Raw genomic sequence first — 19,256 nt, 5'->3', positions numbered from 1 at the left:
CGCGTATAGTGGAAATTAATCCTGTTGAAGATACCCGGAGGGGTATTTACCCTTTGAGTCCCCGAACACTTCCCCCTGGCAACAATAACCCCCTTATAAGTAAACCTTCACTGTCTTGGGTAGAGATGAGAAAACTAGAGACGGAGGAACATGGGACGTGTGATGCTTGTTTTACAACGAAGGAATCCCTAAATAAAGCTCCTGAATGGATCTCTTCTAATGTGAGCAGATGGAGTCCAAGCATGGAAGTGATCGAGCTAATAGAGGAAGATATTATGTCTCTTGAAGCTTGCAATAACCCCAATAGTCAATATGTCCCCCAATGCGGAGGGAATTATGAGCATTCTGTAGGAGAGCTCTGTGATTCAAATGCTCTCTCTTATGAGAGGGCAAATTCGGAAAGTACAAGTCCAGCTAGCTCCCCCTCCTATTCTTTTTGACTGAATTTTCTTGAGAGGCCTGATCAAGCAACTGTGCAGTCTGGAAATGCTGCCGGCTGGGCAAACAAAATTTCTGACTTTGACCCTGCCCTTAGAAAGGTTCAGGATAGTACCCCTTTTCCAGAGCCTTGGTCCAAAGATGACCTATTTGAAGGCTCTCGGATTTCTTACAACGGCAGGATGTGTTCCCCTCATAGTAGGTCAGGGAGGGGGATCCAGGTGGCTCCCATTAGTACCATAGAGGGCAAAGGGAGATACGGTATGGGGGGACAGCGATGTTATCGGGTGAGAGGGATATGCAGCAGGACGTTGGTTGCCCCCAAGCTGTCTCCCCATTCAAATAACCTGGATAGCCACGGTGTCAGTCCCCCTGGGTTGAAATTGCTGTTCATAAATGCCAGGTCGGTGACTGGTAAAACAACAGCCATTCAGGACTTGATCCTGGATGAGCACGCCGACCTGGCCTGTATTCCTGAGACCTGGTTGGATGAAGCTGGGGGGGGGTTAATCTCTCTCAGCTCTGCCCATCAGGTTTCTCGGTGCAGCAGCAGGCTAGACCTGGAAGGCAGGGAGGAGGAGTCGCAGTGATCTACCGAGATACCATCTCCCTGACCAGGTGCCCTGTCCCGCAGTGCTCTGGATGCGAGTGTGTGTATTTGAAGCTGAGCGGCCGGGACAGAATAGGGATTCTGTTGGTGTACTGCCCACCCCGCTGCTCAACAGTCTCCCTTCCTGAGCTAACCGGGGTGGTCTCGGGGTTGTTGTTGGAGTCCCCGCGGCTTGTGGTGCTGGGGGATTTCAACATTCATGCCGAGGCCGCCCTGTCAGGAGTGGCTCAGGACTTCATGGCCTCCATGACAACCATGGGTCTGTCCCAAGTAGTAACTGGCCCCACTCATGCTGCTGGTCACACTTTGGATCTTGTTTTCTGTGTGGAGAAGGATGAAGGTGATCTTGGTGTGGAGGATCTTTTTTTGGCTCCCTTGTCATGGACAGATCGCTACCTGGTTGGGTTTAGACTCACTGGGACTCAGAACCTCTGCAAGGGTGGGGGACCGATTAGGATGGTCCGCCCCAGGAGCCTGATGGACCCAGATAGGTTCCTGAGGACTCTTGGGGATTTTCCTGCCACCTTGGCAGGCGATCCTGTCGAAGCCCTGGTTGACCTCTGGAATGAGGAAATGGCCAGAGTGGTGGACACGATCGCTCCTGAGCGTCTCCTCTCACGTAGTGGAGCCAAACCTGCCCCTTGGTTCACCAAGGAGCTGGCGGTGATGAAGCAAATAAGACGGAGACTAGCGCAACGCTGGCGGAAGACTCGGAGCGAGTATGACCGAACACGGGCTAGAGCCTATTTGAAGGCATACTCCGTGGCAGTACGGACAGCAAAGAAATCTTTTTTCTCTGCTGCCATTGCATCTGCGGGGAGTTGTTCAGCAGAGCTGTTTCGAGTGGTTAGGGGTCTTTTACATTCGGACCACCGAGAGGATAATATACACCACTCAACAACCCGCTGTCAAGAGTTTGCACGACATTTTGCGGGTAAAGTCGCTCAGATTCGCTCCGACTTAGACGCTAGGATTGATACAGTCTCAGGGGATGTAATTTTGGTGCCTGCCTGTCCAATATTGATGGATTCTTTTCAATTTGTGCAGCCTGAGGATGTGGACAGGATCCTTGGAGAGGTGAGAGCCACCACATGTCTACTGGACCCTTGCCCTTCCTGGCTTATAAAAAAGGCCAGAGAGGGACTGGCTGAGTGGGTGAAAGAAGTGGTCAACGCCTCCTTACAACAAGGCAGAATTCCAAGGAGCCTAAAGGAGGCAGTTGTGAGACCTTTATCAAAAAAACCTTCCCTGGACCCCTTAAACATGGATAACTACTGGCCAGTGTCCAATATTCCATTCTTGGGTAAGGTAATAGAGCGTGTGGTGGCCTCCCAACTCCAGAGATTCCTAGATGAAACAGAGTATCTAGATCTATTTCAATCTGGTTTCAGGCCTGGGTATGGGGCGGAGACGGCTTTGGTCGCCTTGGTGGATGACCTACGCAGAGAACTGGACAGGGGGAGTGTGTCCCTGTTGGTTCTGCTGGACCACTCAGCGGCTTTCGATACCATCGACCATGGTATCCTCCTGGACCGCCTAGCTGGGATGGGACTTGGGGGCACTGTTTTGCAGTGGCTCCGGTCATTCCTGGAGGGGCAAACCCAGAAGGTGGTACTGGGGGACTCCTGTTCGACTCCTTGGCCATTGGCCTGTGGAGTCCCTCAGGGTTCATTTTTGTCCCCTATGTTATTTAACATCTACATGAAACTGCTGGGAGAGGTTGTTCAGGCATTTGGAGTTCGGTGCCACCAGTATGCTGATGACACCCAACTCTATTTCTCCTTTCCACCTTCTTCCAAGGAAGCTGTCTTAGTTTTAAACTGGTGTCTGACATCAGTTGTGGATTGGATGAGGATGAACAAATTGAGGCTTAATCCAGACAAGACAGAGGTGCTCCTGGTCAGTCGTAAGGCAGATCAGGGAATAGGGATACAGCCTGTGCTGGATGGGGTTATACTCCCCCTGAAGACACAGGTTCGCAGTTTGGGTGTCCTCCTGGACTCAGCTTTAAATTTGGATTCCCAGGTTTCTGCAGTGGCCAGGAGGGCTTTTGCACATTTGAGATTAGTGCGCCAACTGCGCCCGTTCCTTGACCCGTCCGATCTGGCCACAGTGACACATGCCTTAGTCACATCCCGTTTAGATTACTGTAACGCGCTCTACATGGGGCTGCCTCTGAAGACTGCTCGGAAACTTCAGCTGGTACAACGTGCTGCAGCCAGAATGCTGACTGGGGCTGATTACAGGGACCATACAACTCCCCTGCTAAAAAAGCTCCACTGGCTGCCAGTTTGTTTCCGGACACAATTCAAAGTGCTGGTGTTGACCTATAAAGCCCTACACGGCTTGGGTCCAGGCTATTTGTCAGACCGCATCACCCTCTGTGTGCCTGCCCGGGCCCTGAGATCTTCAGGAGAGGCCCTTCTTTCAATACCTTCATCCGCACAAGTACAACTGGTGAGGATACGAGATACGGCCTTCTCGGTGGCTGCCCCTAGGCTTTGGAATTCCCTCCCTAAGGAGATAAGAATGGCCTCTTCCCTGCAGTCCTTTCGCCGACAGGTAAAAACTTTCTTATTACAGCAAGCCTTTGATTCCGAAGGCGGCTAAGGATAAGCCCAAAAGGAGGTCATATTGCTCTTGCTTGTTTATTTTTTAATTATTCTGATTTTATGAGTATAGTTTTTAATATCAGAAACAGTTTAATGCTATTTTAAATTAGAGTTCATTTTTTAATTATATCTGTCTATATTTATTTACTTATGTATTATATGCTTTTAACTTTGGTAGGTTTTAATTGTATCTGTTTTTTATCTGGAAGCCGTCGTGAGTTCCAATTTGGAAAAACAGCGAGGTATAAATAAAGTTAATAAAATAAATATAAAAATATATAGAAGGTAAATACTTTACTGAAGAGTGTAAGTCAAGAACACTGGTATACAACTTGGTGCCCTCCAGATGTTGGTGGATTACAGCTCCCATCATGCCCTGCCAGCATGGCCACTGGTCAGGGATGATGGGAACTGTAGTCCAACAACAACTGGAAGGCACCACAAGGGCTAACCCTGGTCAAGACATTACCTTACATGACTTGATTCTTCTGTGCCGTTATGATTTTGACTAAGTTCTTCACTAAAGAAACGTTCTGAAGCATTACATTTGATTGTTTTCAGTTTACTGATTTGTATTTAAAATATTCATGAAAATGATCTTTTTAAGCTGCTTACAAATATGAAAAAATAATCCGTCATTAGCTACTGATGGTTTTTGTGACTAGCGTAATTATTGGGGGGGGGGAGAGGAGAAGAGCACCTTAGCTAGCTATATTCATCTGTGTTACAATTATGTAAATGAAAGAGTGATAAGAATAGAAACTGAGTAGGATGGTCAGGTTTTGTACAAGAAAAAGGGGGTGGTGGTAGAATGATAGCAAAGTTTCTAAAAATGAATGGTTCTGCGCCATACCTTCTGGTTGTTTTTCATCAGCTGTGGGTTACATTTCCATCACTGATACTAAGAATAAATTTGAGCTGCATATGTTTTATAATACATACGATTCAAATATGTTTTCTTTCAGGCTGGTTTATGTAAGGGAAGAGCTGCATTACTACAGATCTGCATACTTGTTTTTTTGGCTGCTGCTGCAAAAGGGTAAAACAAGAGTCCCCAAGTTGTGACCGGTCTTGCTGGCCAAGCCAAAAAAACGGTGGTCTTTAGGATCTAGTGTGGGTCTGCTGGATCCCATGGAGAAGGGAGCGAGAAAAGGTCAGAAGCTGAAGGATGTTGGAGAGCTCCAGCAAAGGAGCAAGGAGTGCAGGTGTCTAAAGATCAAAGCCTGGGCTGCAGGCTCATGACATCTGCGCTGTACATTTAAAGCAGTATCATACCACTTTAAACAGTCACGACTTCCCCCAAAGTGTAATGGGAGACCCCCTATTTCCTTCAGAGAGCTACGATCCCCAGAGTTCTCTTGGAAGAGGGATTGACTGTTAAACCACTCTGGAAATTGTAGCTCTGTGACGGGGAAATAGGGGGTCTCCTAGCAACTCTCAGCACCCATAACAAACTACAGTTCCTAGGATTCTTTGGGGGGGAAACCATGACTGTTTAAAGTGGCATGATCATGTTTTAAATGTATAGCGCAGATGGAGCCATGGTGTGCGCCTGAGGGCCTAAAGTCTCTGTGTCACTCAGGGACAAAGGACACCTTGCGAGTAAGGGTACTCCTTGAGAGGAAGGGCTCTACTAATACCCTTAAAACACCAGCAGCTGGGATTACACATGACCTGGGGGGGCAGTTTGTATCAGCCCTTACTGTGAGCCTCTCAGTTGCTGGAACGGCAGAGGCCTCTAGCTCTCTGACTCTGAAACTGGACACCTTTATTTTCCTTGGGCCTCCTCTGTTGCCAACCCCCAGACTGTCACATTCTGATGCTACCCCAGAACCACATATTGCACTTAGACAAATGCCGCATGCTTCGTTTGTCTTTGTATAGCTATTTCAGCCTCCCCGGACTCTAGGTTTGTTAGCCCACCTAGACTTGGTGCCCTGCACTCCTGCTGGGGGGAAGAGTGGGATATAAACCAACCGACCAACCGATCAATCGATCAATAGGCAGACTTGCTTGCAACATCCATGTACTTCATACATAGAGGGCTTCTGTGCAGAGAAAAAGCCTAGCTGCTGTCAAGCACAACCTGCCAATAGCTTTTCCTTGCTACCCAGCTGGTTGGCTAAACAGCATGGGGATGGCGATTTTTGTTGGATAGGGAGTGCTGGCTTAAAAGCCTTGCTTTGCAGCAATCCAGGAGGTGTGTGCGCGTGTGCCTCTTCCTCCCCAAAGTGAGAGCCAGTGTGGCGTAGTGGTTAGAGTGTTGGACTACGACCTGGGAGACCAGGGTTCGAATCCCCACATAGCCATGAAGCTCACTGGGTGACCTTGGGCCAGTCACTGCCTCTCAGCCTCAGAGGGAGGCAATGGTAAACCCCCTCTGAATACCACTTACCATGAAAACCCTCTTCATAGGGTCGCCATAAGTCAGGATCGACTTGAAGGCAGTCCATTTTTTTCCCTCCCAAAGGAGCCCAGGGTGGCAAGCAATGAGCAATAAAAAGAATTCCAAAGGAGATGCAGACTCGGAAAGATCTCTACTTTAAAAGGCCTGTTGTAAGAGGAAGATCTTCAGTAGGCATCGAAAAAAATAAAAGACGGCACATGTCTAATCTTTAAGGGAAGGGAATTCTAAAGGAGATGTGTATATGTGTTAGAAAGCAGAAAGAAGGGCACGAGAGATAAGGCCAGCCCCTGCCCTTTGCCACTTGGCCCCGAGGTGGGGGCGGGGTGGGGTAAGTCACAGAGAATGCTGGCGTAGAGAGTTCTGTAAAAAATTCCAATGCTTCATACTATAGGCCGTTGTCATTGACTTAGCTACATATCCCCGAGACAGCTGCCTATCGTCCTATACAAACTGTCCATTTGCAAGTTCTAGCATTTAATTTGGGTTGGGGACTCCAAGAAAGCCTTTATATATTGTGACAAAATATGTGGCTGTTTCCAAGTAGAAGAATGTTATCGTTTACACCCTTTTCAGCACCGTGAAGCATCAGCCCAGCTTAAAACATAAGCTGTGCGTAGTTGTTTGTTTTTTTAAAAATTATTTGGGTACAATTACAAACATCCTAGGCTTCTTATAAATATTAAAAGAACCACATGGTTTTAGAAGGTGATATGGTGCCTATTTTTTGAATACTGCATTGAGTACCTTTATTTCAGTACCTGCTTGATGCATCTTTAGTTCATTAATTATCTGTACCCATTATGTGGGAAAGTGGCATTCAAGTTGAAATAATAAATATTCTACCCTACTTTGCAGAAGCAAGCATGAGCAGTCATTCTTCTCTCTCTCTCTCTCTCTCTCTCTCTCTCTCTCTCTCTCTCTCTCTCACACACACACACACACACACACACACTCACTCACTCACTCACTCAGAACTAGCTGCAGTCAGGAGCAAAATACTAGGTTAAAGCAGTTTTTTCCCATTCTCTCAAGAAATTCTCTGTAACATAGGGCTAAAGAACGTGTATAGTTGGGCCCCTCTCAGCTGTGTAAAAACCGTTGCATCCAACAAAAAGGGTAATTATGTAACATGGCCAATTTCAGGGTCATTTTGCCCTTAGTTTATGCAGATGTGCCAGATGCTTGTCGTGTTGGGTCTTTAAAAACCTTCTCTGTCTCTTTTTTTGCAAATGATGCGGAACGATGGAGTAAAGCAAAACTGACCCCCTAATTTCCTTTCATTTTATTGTTCTGGATGAGATTCTTTATGTTGAAAATACCCTATTGTTTATTTCATTTAGTTCTTAAATTTGTCTTTTAAGAAACTCGGTTATGGACAGATGGGGCAATAGAATTCAATGTTTTTACACTTGGAAGCTTGCCAGGAACCATTTTCCTGACATTCTGGCAAAAGCTGAATTCATCAGGGATGCTAGAACTATTTCACATAATTTTCATTTGCTGTCCTGCTCCATCATAATTAATATGTTAGTGGTGAGTAATCTTCTTTACCCTCTTGCGTTATCCAAAGAAAAGGCCTGTTAAAAAGACCTCAGAACATTGTGCATTTTAGCATTTAATGTGATTGCAAGGCTCAGAATAAATCAGATTAGTGGTATTTGGATTTTCACATTACTAGGAGAGAGATGTTCTGTGGCAAAAAAAAAATATTTTAATTTGCTGGGAAAGGAGAGAAAACAAATCAAATATTATCTTCTCTAGTTCAAATTGGCTCAGTGATTAGCCAAATAGAACACTAATCCTTGATGCCATTTTTTGGTTGGGAAACTGAGGAACACACTTTTGGATATTCCAGTGACATTTGTTTGGTGTAGGTGCCACCAGACTTTCTTTACTGAAGTTCTTGACTATTTCTTTCTTACATAGATATCCCATCTTTCTTTCAAGGAGCTCAAGGTAGCATACATTGTTCTTCCTCTCCCCATTTTGTTCTCACATCAGCCCTATTGAATGTTGAGTTCAGGTCCAACATCAGATACCACAGAGAAAGCGACAAGGCAGGTCAGAAGTTGCTGGACCATGGATAGCTCCAAGGGAAAAACTTGCTCCAACCAGAATTGGGAGTAGACTGGGGCCTTTTAAGCCTAAATTTCCAGACTACCTCCTCTAGGTGCTGCCTCCTCCTCATAGGGAATGTCATAGTCTTAAAGGACCAATCCCCTGGCCAGAAGACCGGCGCTCTTGCTCCATTCCATAGTGTTCCTCCTAGGGTGCTCCATGTGCCACTGGAATGGTGAAAAGCAGTGGGAGGCATATTGTTCTTCAGGCTCAGGGAAAGGTGCCCATGAGGGTCCAGACAGTTCTTCTGGGGGTCCCAGTTGCAGTGGTCCCCTGATCTCCAACAGTCGATTCACAGCCTTGACCTTAATCCGGCTCCTTGGCTGGTACCCCTGCAGCCTTTGGCTCTGTGTCTGGATTACTGCTGGATTGAGGGATCAGTGAGGTAGGTGAGGCTGAGAGATGCTAACTGGCGCAAGGTGAGCTTCGAGGCCAGGTGGGGATTTGAACCCAGCTCTCCCAGTTCCTAGCCCAACACTCTAATTGCTACACCACACTGACTATCCAAGTGTAGCTGTGGTACATCTCACTGAGGTGGTGAAAGCTGCATCCAGGCTGTATCCTCTCAGAATGCAAATAGGTCTTCACATGGCTAAATGGCCCTCCCCAACAAACAAATCCATCCATCTGCATAGAAAATAGGTCTACTAGGAGATATTGCAGCAGCCATAGTAAAAATGTTTCATATAAGCAATCAATAGAGCCTGCTGGATCAGGCCAATGACCCATCTAGTCCAGGATCCTGTTCTCACAGTGGCCAACCACATGGCTACAGGAAGCCCACGAGCAGGACCTGAGTGCAAGAGCACTCTCCCCATTTGCGGTTTACAGTAACTGGTATTCGGAAGCATAGAAACGAGCTTCAAGACCAATCTGATGCAATCATGACAGTGATGTCAGTTGAGTATTATTCTTCATTGTTATTTGGTTTTATAGTTGCCCTTCACTATGAGGTCCCAGGGCAGGTTACAACAATTTAAAAACAACATTAAAAACAAGTTAAAACAGATAACCATCACGAATACACAGGTGTTAAAGGGGCCAGGGTAAAGAGGTGTGTCTTCCACATCTGTCAAAAACTATATAATGAAGGTCCCAGACACACCTCTATGGGGAGGGAATTCCAGAGCGTAGGGTTTGCCAGAGAGGAATGCCCTCTCCCAAGCCGCTGCCACCACCGTGAGCTTTGGAGAGCGGTGGGGTCTGCAGTCACTCTCGTTAGAAGGGAAGTGGCTGTTGCAGAGTCTCCAGTGCACTGTTGCCATTAGCAAGGATTTGTGTTTGCACAGGAGAACCCCTTCTCATATCTGCTCTGGAAGGCTGGGGGAACCCCAAGACCAGTTTAGGGGGAGCAGAGGGAGGGGAAGTTCTGTTGCGCAGCCAAAGTCCTTGTGCCAATGGAACGAGCTCATTGAAGACCGCCCAATATTTTTACCACGGGAGACGAAACAGCCACCCAAACTTGGGGGCAAATGGGAGGGGACCTGCTGCCTTAATCAATAATTATGTAGAAACGAGGCAGCTGGTGCATCTGTGGCGCCTGCATGGTGGCAGTGCCCAGAGTGAAGGGCTTCTTTGCTTCTTACCAGCTTTACCAGTCGTGTGTCAAAAGCTGAATCTGAGCTGTTGTTTTTTTTAAAAGAAAACCTTTTAGCTGATGTTACACCAGTTAATTCACATTTACGGACCTACGTCTACTGGAGAATGTTGGGAAGCCATTTTATGTCAGAGGAGTGGGGGACCTTTTTCAGTCCAAGGGCCACAGTCCCTCATGGGTGACTTCCTGGGACCTGCATGCCACTGGTGGGTGGAGCAATAAATCTGCCTCTTACCTTTGTATGGTAGGCCACGTTCTAGCCATGCAAAAAGCAGAGGCTTCTGTGTATTTGCGTCTCTCCATCCCCTATCCAGGAAAGAAAGGCACATTGTTACGGTTCATGGGTACAGTCCAACCAGGCAAAAGCCCTTGAGGTGGCCCTCAAGCAGGGCTGGTAAGGGGTGTGGTCTGGGGAATGGCTGTAGCCTGAGGAGGGTCCCGGGGCCAGACAGAGATTCCTCGCTCCACTGATAGGAAGTCAGACTTTCTGCCCATATAACCCAACACTCTCCCAACAAGCTCTGGGGTCTGAGAAGCCTCCCCCATCACCTGCTATCTGCCATTCTTTTAAATGGAGATGCCAGAACCTGTACCAGAAACCTGCTGTATGCAAAGGGTGTCCATGTGCTCATAGCACTGACTACAGCAGCGGAGGGAAACCTTTGGTCATCACTCCCATCAGCCCCAGCAAACACAGCCACTGGCCAGGGATGATGGGAGTTGTAGGTCAGCAACATCTGGAGGGCCAAAGGTTTCTCCACATCTGGACTACAGTGTCTCTACCCTGATTGTTACACAGCCTCATGCAAAATTCCTAGTGAAGGCGATGTTTGCCTTTTGTGTGCGAGTAAAATGAATATCGTGGGAGAATCTTCCTGCATCCCATATATTGATTTAATTGAACTTTTTCCTTATGCCAGAAGCTAAGCACAGATAGCGCAATGTTCTTTAAATCTGAGGGCTGCCGTACTTTTAGCTCTTGGAGGAAGAGTTGAGCAATAATACAAGTGGCAGGTTAATTATTAAGTGATCTGTTCTGTGTATGTCTCTTAATTTTATTTATTTATTATATTTGTTCATTGCTTTCCTCACCAAAATGACCCAAAGTGACCTAGATTAAAACCAGTTAACAACAATCAATATAACCTAAAAACACATCTGTACCTTAAAAGCCAATTAAAAACAAACACCACCAATTAATAAAACCTAAAAAAAACACAACAGACCAAATACAAATAAAGGACAGGTCTACAGGTCTCTCCCCCAATAAAATAAATGAGAAACCCATACATTATGGGCCAAAAGCCTGGATAAAGAGATGTCTTTGCCTGACACCTAAAGACAGATAAAGATGGTGCCAGGTGTGCCTCCCTGGGGAGAGTATTCCACGACTGGGACTGGGGACACCACTGAAAAGCCCCGTTCTCATGTTGCCACCTTCCATACCTCCCGAGGAAGGGGCACACAAAGAAGGGCCTCAGATGACGATTGCAGGGTTTGGGTTGGTTCATACAGCAAGAGACGTATTGGGGTCCTGAGCCACATAAGGCTTTATGGGTCAAAACTAGCATGGGAATGTACTGGAATTCCAGCAATGCAGGAAGAGGAGGATTAGGTTTTTTTAAAGCATCAGATTTGTTGCATGCTGTTGAACTTTGGATGGCACAGTCTGTACGTCTCTTATTCTTTTCAAAATAATGGTGTACAATTCCATAATATTGAGACCAAAGTAGTTTATCAAAATGTACACTGTGATGTTTGCTTTGTTTCCTTCTTGATGCCAATCATATTATCAGTAGTCTACCTGATTGCCTTAGGAGTTTTTGATTTCCTTCCTCTTAGGACATCTCCAGCTGCTGGGTCAGCGCAGCCAATCTGAGTTGGCACTGGCTGGCAGATCTTACACATTTTTTATTCTTTTTGGTTCCCTTATGGGGAAAAACGAATCCTTTGCTGCTTTTGGACTGCATTCTAATGCTTTTGTTTCTGTTATCCTCAGTGTAGTCCAGCTGACTTGAACTTCTTCCCTTTACAAATCAGACTCCTAATTTACATCCCTGTCTTCTTTGCAAATGTTTTTTTTTTAAATCCCTTTTGGTGTTGAGCAATTAATTCAGTGGAAGCTAAGTGTGCCTAATTCCTATGGTGACCAGGGGGAGATGAAGGTATATTTAAGTGTATTCAGGGAAGCGTGTCCCCCCCCATACAAGCAAAGTTAATTCCTCTTTGGAGTTTTCTGAAGTGGTTGATTTGCATCACCGTTTCATCAAGCTTAGACCTGGACTGTGCTGTACTTTGGTGAAAGCTTACATTTTATTGGGAGTAACACCTTTGAGTAAGATAGAGACTAGACGCACAGCACCAACTGCACGACCAGAAAACTTCCTGGTATAATTTGAAAGCGACAGATGCCCTATCAGAAAAAGACCATTGGAAATTACCCAATAGTTTTCAGAGATACGTGACCAATACCTGAAAATGTGAATACTTTTTGATGAGCAGAGGCTTGCTGGTCGGCCACCAACCTGCATCTCCATCACAGGACACACATCCCAAGATGATTCCTTGCTATCAGAGAATCTGTTGCCTTTCTAGGTCGATGACTGTGGAGTTGCAGATTTGACCTTGCAGGCAGGTTTCGTTTTATCCTGTCTTGAAATTGTTTTCACACAAGTAGCTTGCAGTTTTAAAATTTTATTTCATTTTATTGTATTTTTTTTCTGTATGTGTGAAATAAAATTTAAAAAAAGCAAATAGATAGGAAAGCTAATACAATATTTTAGTTGCCCAGATGCAGCATTCAGATGCTCAGGGGCAATTGGGAGTATTTATGTGTTGCTTCACCTAAGAGTTCTTACCATATCAGCCTAATAGTCAACAATCTGCCTGTGGGGACAGCTATTACAAAGGGGGTGAGGATGCTGAAGCTTGACCCACTTTGAGCTGTTGCTCGCAGCACTTGAGAGGTGCCATCAATGCAGGTATTTCCTAATTGGCCTCGATTGCTCATTTCTTGGTTGCCGGGATAGCTCAAACATGGGCTGAGAAGGCTGTTGGCGGTGTAATGGGGAGAGCCTTGAGCCAAGCACGAGCTAATTCCACAAACAGTGTGACTGCCCGAGTAGCAACACTGACAGGCCACCTGTTTACTCCAGCTGTCTAAATGCTTGACAAACCCACTTTAGCCCCATTTTTAAAGTACACTTCTTACCTTGAGCCAGTGTTTCCAGAAAGGGAGATATATTTCAGTCCAGTAGTCTTATTATTTTTAAATTAGCTATGAATAAACGTCTTTGCCTTGATGTTGTGTTGTTGATGAAAGTTCTTTTCCAGCCTGCATTTGTGACAAGTGATGGTTAAATGTAGTTCACGCCAAGTGCAAATTGGATATGTTGTGTGTTCTGTCTGCAGTGCAATTGAGGACTATCTCTAGTCAAATAAGATTCCTGTTCAACGTCACTTGGATTCTGCCTAACTGAGAGAGAGAACATTTTAGCGAAGCTGACATATATATATATATGTATGTATGTATGTATGTATGTATGTATATATATGTGTGTATATATATATATATATATATATGTATATATATGTATATTTCCTGAGGAGGTTAGTAGTGTGCCACACCCTAGTAAACTGCAGGTGATTCCTCTTTGTGACAGAAATCTTTTGATTATTCCTCTTTGCAATGTGAGCTCGCTTTGACCCTTGTAAAATGAAGTTGCCATTTAATTTCTGTTAGACAAAGCAACATTTTCAGAAATGCAAAAGTTACCTAGCCTTGCTTGGAGGCAGTTTGACACTAGTATAAATATTGCTAGTATTTGTCTAATTAATCCAAGGAAGGGGAATTATTTCTCGTGTTTTCATGGTGATGAGGCTCTTCTAGCTAGTGTTCAGACCCTTCAAGAGATATGATAGAGTGCTGGAGACCAGAATACTTATTCCTATCCAGTCTTCCCTGTCAAGCACAGAGCAGAAAGCACTGAGTTGCATCCAGAGGTTGTTTTGCCTTAGGCCAGCCTTTCCCAACCAGTGTGCCTCCAGATGTTGTTGGACCACAACTGCCATCTTCCTGACCATTGGCAATGCTGGCTGAGGCTGATGGGAGTTGTGGTCCAACAACATCTGGAGGCACACTGGTTGGGAAAGGCTGCCTTGGGCCCAATCTGCAGTATACATTTAAAACAGTATTACACAACTTTAACAGTCATGGCTTCCCCTGAATAATCCCCTTATTCTCCTCACAGAGCTACAATACCCAGAGTTCTCTGGGAGGATGGACTGAGTGTTAAAGCAGTCTGGAAAGTGTAGCTCTGTGGGGAGAACAGGAGTCTCCTGACGACACTCAGCATCCTTCACAAACTGCACTTCCTAGGATTCTTTGGGGAAAACCATGACTGTTTCAAGTGGAATAAATGTATGGTGCGAATGTGGCTTTGGACATTTTGCTTTAAGCTCTGAGTCCACCTGTCATTTTGACTATTGAGGTTTCAGTAAGCCCGATGGCAGGAAGAAAAAGCAGAAGGGTCCTCTTCCCCTGAAGGGACTTAGCGAGTTCCGCTTTGCTAATCAAAACAACATGTTTTGGGTTTCACCTGAGACCGGCATTTGAGGGTGTGGGTGTGTGTAGGATGTTTGGACTTTGCAGCAAAAGCATCTTGTTTGCACCTTCCTTGGCGATCACTTCCTCCTTATGGTCCATTTCAGATATGAAGTGAAGGGTGCTGCCACACTACCGCTACTTTCAGATGGGATTCAATCACATACCAGCAAGTGTCCGCAGAAATATTTCGAGGGGGAGGCAAGGTTATTGACTTGTTGCTACAGGTCATTGGCAACCCACTCCATCCACCAATACATTTAGAATTGGGGGGGGAAGTGCCTCCCCCCACAGACACCCTTTGCATATTAGCAAATTTAGCTTGTGCAATTCAAGTTGATTTGGAGCTCTTGCACAACAAACCCTCACTCACCCTTCAAAACAAAATCAGACCTTTTTGCGATAAGGAAAGTGTTGTAGAAATGCATTGGAAACTGTGGCATATTTCCTTGATGCAACGTTGTCTAACTTTTCTGCAAACAAATCAGAATGAGTCCTCAAACTTCCCTGCAAACATTGTGTAAACAAATCCGGATGATTGCCCGATAAACAAGTGGTCTGGAAGTCATCGTAGACTCACATGGCTCTTTTGGGTAAGTCACAATGGACGGTCACAAATCTAGGGCTGCAGATTAGGCTTGCCACCCAAACATGGCATTCTCGGGCCCTGGCAAGACCCATTGCTGACACCTCTCCTGAGTCCTCCAATCAGCACTGGCCAGGGGACCACCACTGAAATTTCCCATGTGCCACCAGTATGGCATTGTTTCATATGCGAGGGGGTAAATGCGGTGTCAAAAGTGGTCCTACGTCAAGATATTTTGCCTATTTTCAATCAGCTTGGATTCCAAGCCAGTTTCAAGCAGGTGCCTCTTTGCCACCACAAACTGTGAAAACAGCACCCTCTGGTGGTCTAGTTCTGCATTTCAACCTTTTGAAATTTCATCCCACTTTGACGGTTCCTGCAGAGCACATCATTTCAATGCTAAGCGTCAAATGAGATGTGACGTGGGGAAATGTGCACATGGGAATTGCTTGTGTTTTGTTTTTTTTAAAAAGGCACCTACAGGCAGTAGTGTAGTGGCAAATTCAGAAGTGCAGGGTCCCTCCATGATAGTCACAGCCACGCCCCTCCCTCTTTTTTTTGCTGCTGAGTTGAGAATGAGATCCACAACAACAGATGTCCCTAGGAACCAAAAAGCATGAAAGAGGAGAGTGTTCGCTACTGAAAAAAGCCTTCTCAGTGGCTGACTCACCTCCTTTCACTCTGATTGGCTCCAATCAGCAGGAAAGGACAAGGAAGCATGTTAGAAGACTCTTCTCAGTGGCTAATACAGACCCCTTTCATGCTGATTGGCTCACAGGATGTTGAAGACATAGGGACCCTGCTGGGACCCTGCTCCCCAAAAAGTAAAGACTCTAAGACCTCCTGAGACCCTGTACAACTACACCACTGGCTACAGGACATCATTATATGTCCAGACTGGGAAACCTGTGGCCTTCCAGATGTTGCTGGACTCCACCTCCCAACAGCTCCAGTGGCCAGCATGACCAATGATCACAATCAGGGATAACTGGGGTTGTAGGGTCAGTGGTAGACCTCAGTGGCAATGCATCTTCTTTGCACGCAGAAGGTCCCTAGTTCAATCTCCTGCATCGTCAGGTAGGGCTGGGAATTGCCTGAAACCTTGCAGAGCTGCTGCAAGTCAGTGTAGGCAATGCTGAGCTAGATGGACCAATGATCTGACTCAGCTTCCTATCTGAAAGATGACAGGTTTCCCACCCCGATGTGTATTTTCCTGTGCGAAGGAAATTGCCTGCAGTGGAGTGGAGCAAATGCATTCAAGAAAACGGCATGGGAAGGAAGGCCACACACACACACACACACACACCATGGTCCCAACTCAATTTAGATCCATTGATGTTGTTATTATTATTTAAAAGGTAGATCCTTTTCCCAGATCCCCTATATTACACTGAATTTGGCCCTAGGACTCTCAGCCCATCAACTTGTTCTGGGGCAATTTGTCATCTTGCTTTCAAGTGAACATGTAAACATAGGAAGCTGCCTTGAACTGAGGTCAAACCATTGGGCCATCTGGTATTGTCTGTGCTCAGCGGCAGAGGCTGCCCAGGGTTTCAGACACAGGTCTCTCTGAGCCCTACCTGGTGGTGCTGGAGATTGAACCTGGGACCTTCTGCATGCACAGCAGATGCCTACTGCTGAGCCACAGCCAGTGGCTGCCTGAGCAATTAATTTAGCGCATGCAGGTTCCTGTAAGCCAGTGGTTCTCATTTAAAATTGGAGGCGCCTGATCAGACTGGAAGGGGAAATACTCAGGCCCCCAACTAACCAGTCACTCCCGATACAGAGACATAAATCATCATCGGCTTATGTTGCCAGCTCATTATCACACCCCAACATCCCTGGAAATTTGATTGGCTAAAATAGGAACATGGAAAGCCACATTATCCCAAGTCAGACCAGGTAGCTCTGTGATGTCTGCACCAGAGATGGGGGACCCTATGACCCTCCAGATATTGTTGGACTACATCTCCCAGCATCCCTGATTATCACCCATGCTGGCTGGGACTGATGGGGTCTGACGTCCAACAACATCTGGAGGGCCATAGCTTTCCCATCCCTGGCTGTGCTGACTAGCAACGGCTCTCCAAGGTTTCAGGCAAGGAGACTCTCACAGCCCTACCTGGAGATGCTGAGGATTGCACCTGGGACCTTCTGCATGCAAAGCAGGTGCTCTAACCACTCAGCTATGGCCTTTCCCTTGTATTTCTTACAGAGTATCCAGCCAATCTCACCTTTGTGACGTTATTTAATCAAGCGAGAATGTTATCAGCCCTGTGGAACATCACCGATACTAGGATGGCCTGCAGTTTTTCAGATTGCATCAGTGGCCCACTTATTTCCACATTCGGTAGTGAATGACCTCAAGCCAGTCAATATCTCTCTGTCTAATCTACCTTGCAAGGCTGTCTGAGAGGAATAAAGGGGTGGAGGTGGGGTGAGATCTATATTTGCCACCTTTCTTTTTAATAAACCAAACTGATGGCAATTCAGTCAAGGCACAACACAGCTGTCACATCTGGTGGATGGCGCACAGCATGATACTCCCGGAGTCGTTACTTCCGCCATCCTCTTTGTCCTGGGATCCCTTGCCCTCTAAAGATTCGGCAGAGTAGCACCTGGCACTGGAATTCCTCCACTGAGTAGACTCTGCCAGACTCATTGGAATGAATGCTCTCAGAGGAATGGCTTCCGTGAATGTGGCTGATGGACTTTCCTTCTGTTTTGGTGGCAAAGTGCTTTGGGACTTGGGCGCAGGTGCCACTGAGGATGAGGATTGCGGCTGGGCTGGGGGCTGGGCTGGGACGGGGACTGGGACAGGGGCAGGGCTAGGGGCTGAGACAGCAGCAGGGATGGCATCCACAAGGACAGGAAGCCAATTGTTTGGCTTCGGAAGGAGACAGGACGATCCTCGTTTCCATGCAGTGCGTCTGGGTGGCGCAAGACTTCAGCTCTTTTTTCAGGGTGCTTAAAAAAGGAAGAAGGAAAAGTTACAAGCCCAGCAACAAAGCCTGGACTGATTTTCTCCGTTTTATTTCTTTTGCAAATGTATAAACTGCTTCACAGCCTGAGGCCAGGAAAGGTCAGCAGGGCGAGGTGACAGCACTTAGCTGACCTCCTATCAACTGCATTCCTGCAGCCAGGGCCAGCACCACAGGGTAGACAGGTTGGGCCTTGGCTGAGGACCCCTGAGGTCCATTGGGGCCCCTGAAGGGCCCTTCCTTAGGGGGAAGAGTGGTGTTCCCATTTTGCATTCTGTGGCAGTGTTGAGTCCTGCAACCTGACCCTGCTGCGGATTGCAGAGAGGGAGCTCCCAGACACCTCCCCCAATACAGACAGTGTGGGCTTCAATAAGCCCACCTCCATGCCCCACCTACCTTTCCCATCAGTGTGAATGCCGTGTGCGCTGTGCACATATGCCTGCCATCACCCGAGATAGTGGTGGGGGTTTCCTAAAAAGGGCTGATGCCCCTGTCACCATCTTGGTTGATTGCAGGCATGCACGCTATACGCACATGTCATTCACACGACATGAGAGGTAGGTGGGGTGCGGGCGGGCTTACTGAAACCTGCGCTGTCTGTATTGAGGGAGTACCTAGGAGCTCCCTCTCCACGATCTGCAGCAGGGCTAGTCCGATGCTGCCTGTATGGGGGGGTGTTGGGCTATGGCACTGCAGGCCCAGGGCAGGCTGGTGCCCAAGGGCCCAGTCATGCCTGGTGCTGGCCCTGGCTGCAGCTTACCAGTAGGGAGGGGGGCAAGGTGGTGGTGAGTTCAGTGCACTGCAGAAGTGCTGGATTGACTTTGCCAGTGCATTTACATTGCACTGATCTTGTCACTCTCTCACCCTTCCTTCTCTCACCCTTTCCTCTCTCACTAACTTGCAGTGATGCAGGTGCTGGGAGGTCAGCTCAATCTGCTGTCTGCTACTGCCTGAGGCCATCAAAGCAGTGTTCAATAAGATAAAAATAAGATAAAATACAATTAAAAAAAAAAAAAAGCAATTAAGGCAATTTCTGCACATGCTAAAAACAAGAAAATAATTTCTACGGATGTACAGTCAGCATCCCACAAATGGCTGGGTCACATCTCAGGGAAAGCCCTCTTAAACAGAAATGCCGTCAGTAGGCACCTAAACATGACATTGGGCACCTGTCTGATTTCAGTTGGTAATTGATTCCAGAGGGTTGAAGCTACAGCACTAAAGACTCTGTTTCTAGCACTGTTAGTACTGTCTGTTGCTTATGAAAACAGTATCTCAGCCTAACTTACCTCACAGGGCTGAGT

The 19,256-nt window shown here is 46.6% G+C and overlaps 1 protein-coding gene across 2 annotated transcripts in view; it reads left to right on the top strand.

The window, feature by feature from the left end:
• Window positions 1-19,256, top strand: part of SNX29 (sorting nexin 29) — a 301,418-nt gene that overhangs the window by 78,097 nt on the left and 204,065 nt on the right. The gene's annotated exons all lie outside the window — the stretch shown is intronic.

This window comes from Rhineura floridana, chromosome 17, assembly GCF_030035675.1.
Source record: "Rhineura floridana isolate rRhiFlo1 chromosome 17, rRhiFlo1.hap2, whole genome shotgun sequence".
Classification (NCBI taxonomy): domain Eukaryota; kingdom Metazoa; phylum Chordata; class Lepidosauria; order Squamata; family Rhineuridae; genus Rhineura; species Rhineura floridana.
This window is presented reverse-complemented; position numbering and strand designations above follow the sequence as displayed.